This window comes from Elephantulus edwardii, unplaced genomic scaffold, assembly GCF_000299155.1.
Source record: "Elephantulus edwardii isolate Elephantulus edwardi_28Jun2011 unplaced genomic scaffold, EleEdw1.0 scaffold00023, whole genome shotgun sequence".
NCBI lineage: Eukaryota > Metazoa > Chordata > Mammalia > Macroscelidea > Macroscelididae > Elephantulus > Elephantulus edwardii.
The window spans coordinates 737,289-740,139 of record NW_006399773.1 but is presented as its reverse complement, the minus strand read 5'-3'; positions in this window follow the sequence as shown (position 1 = coordinate 740,139).

The window sequence follows — 2,851 nt, the reverse complement described above, 5'->3', positions numbered from 1 at the left end:
GGAAAACAAACATTCATCTTGGAGAAGATTAAACCAAGCTACTCCTTGGAGGCAAAGATTCTGGGGCTTCGTCTGACATACTTTAGACATGTTGCCAGGAGGGACGGGTCCTTGGAGAGGGACATCATGCTTGGGAGGGTGGAGGGATAACGCAGGAGGGGAAGACCCTCTATGAGATGGATTGATTCGGTGACTGGGGTAATCGGGATGGGTGTGTCAGAGGCAGTGCAGTTGGCGCAGGACAGAGCAGGGTTTAGGGCTGTTGTGCATAGGGTCGCTATGAGTCGCAAACGACTCGACGGCACATAACAACACCACCACAACAGGATTAAAGGAACATTAATTGAGCATTTGCTGCGTGCCAAAGAAGGTTCTAAACACATGTGTGTGGACTGTGGATTTATTTAATCCTCACGCAAATCCTCTAAAGAAATTAAAGCAATTAGTAATAAAAAGTACAAGAAACAACCACCTCCTGAAGGCTATCGTATATGTAAAGGAAGAGCGTCTATGGGGTCACCATCAGTAGGAGAAGATTCCACAGCACCAGGAAGCAAAGCAGCTAGAAGATTACCAGTGCATGTGTTAGCATGGGTGCCTCAAAAAGAAAATCCCAAAGCAAAATCTGATACTTTGCTATTTTAGTGTGTTTCCAAACCCAGTAAAATGAGAGTTAGGGAAAACAGGAGAGAAGAATAGAAAAGGAACAAATGGGGTGGCAGGACACAGCAGTGGTTACTAAATTGACCACCTCACAACATAGGTACCATGTGACATTGGTTGTTCCATCTCCAAAAGCAATCTTCCAAGAAGCTACATGAACTTCTGTGTCTCACAGGAAAGAAAGATAATCTGCTAGCTCCTGTCCCAGTTTAGTCAAATATTATCTAGATGGGCAAATAGCTTACACACACACACACACACACACACATACACACTTCGCACTGCCCAAGCACAGGGCTACAGTGGATCTTTAGAGTTTTATTCCTCAAAGGCAGCTGTGGAAGACCACAAAAAGGAGGAAAGAGAAGGCAAATACAGGCACAACAGACACCTTTGGATTGTCTGTGAACGAAGTCACACTCTAAGTGGCACATGAGGGAGTTCTGGTGGTGCCGTCTGTGGGGAGTTGCATTGCTAACTATGGTAGTTCAAAACCAGCGGGGGCTCTGACGAAAGAGTTGTTCCATCTCTTCCCTTGAGATGCAGAGCTTCAGAAACTTGCTGGAGGGTCAGTTAGGAGTCAGTTCTGACTCTATGGAAATAAGTTTGAGTTTTGAATGCCAAATGGCCAATGGGACAGGAGATAGGTGAAGTCAAGAGACTCTAAGAAAGTGCAGAAACAGCATCCGATACAGTAAATAAAATGGAGCATTACAACTTCTGAAAACCCACTGAAGGGTCAGTTATGGGTTGGTTTCAACTCCATGACAATGAGTTTCAGTTCTGTGTTTTTAAAATTTTGTGTTGGTTATCAGAGAGGCACACAATGCAGCATTTTGGTATTGAATAGAGCTCTAGGACAATTACTAGGAACTATGGCTGGTCTACAGGCAAACAAAAGTGTGATTCTGGCTAGCAGAACTGTGTGAAAACTCAAATTTCTGTGTTAGTATAAGTAATATTATCATTTTTCTATCCAACTTAAAATTAATCATCATTTTATTTTTTTTTAATAGTCACTATTGTTTATTGTTTACCTCCTGGTTAGAACCACCTCATAGCTGTCCCTTCAGTGGGTTTTCAGAGCCAGCAAATCACATGGGAGAAGATTTCTCCATCTTCTCCAATGGAGCAGCTGGTAGATTCAAACTGCATGCCTTTGGTATTGCAGCACAGTTTCTTACTACTAGGCCAACCAGAGCTCATGGTTCTTAAACAAATGAAATTGTGGAAATGGCAAGTCACACTGCTCATATTCTGTAATAAGAGTCATTCTTACCCCTTAAATTAAGAGCAATACAAATAGCACTTCTTTATCTTTCAAAAAATATAACTTTGTGGTATAAATTCAGAAACTCTTTCTTCTTTCATCACCTACTAATTTTTCCTCTAAGCTCTTATTATACCATAGTTCTAGATGTTTTTGCATCAACTAAAGAGAATATTAGTCCCTAAACTCAAAGCTTTCACCAGGAAAACATTATCTATCGTTTTAACCTCTGTCAGTTACAAGGAAGAACAAAAGAAGCCAAGGAGAGCATTTACATGAAGATGGCAAAGAGAGCTGGGTAACCAGAGCTCTAATACTGTAGGGTGTAGAGCATCGCACTGCTTACCAAAAAGTTCTAGTGCTTTGAATCTACCAACAATTGCACAGAAGAAAGGTTGACAGTCTCATTCTGTTAATATTTACAGCCTCAGAAACCCAATAGGGGGTCGCTATGAGTCAAAGACTCATACCAATATGACTCAATTGTAACAAATGAGTAAGAGACATAGGTAGTTAGGGTTGGGAAGCAATATGGACAATGGCCTTCCCTTAAGAACTACAGAGCTAGTCCTAGTGCCACCTTGGACTAAAAGGATAATAGTGCCTTTATTAAGTAACACTTCTTATTTTCTTTTAAATTTGTTAAAGAGAACTCTGGTGGCCTAGTAGGCAAGGAGTTTTGCTACCACTCCAAAAGCAGGCAGTTCAAATCCTCCCTCTGCTCTTCAGAAGAAAGATGCACAAGGCCTTCCCATAAAATTTACGGGCTCTGAAAATCCCTGGACAGTCAGCAATGAGTTAGTTCTGACAAGACATCAGTGATAGAGGGAAATTTGTTGAAGACCATCATTTGCCTTATATATTTTCATGGGGTAGGTGATTCTGGTAGGATTTCAGGGAGTGTAAATCCTTTGTTAG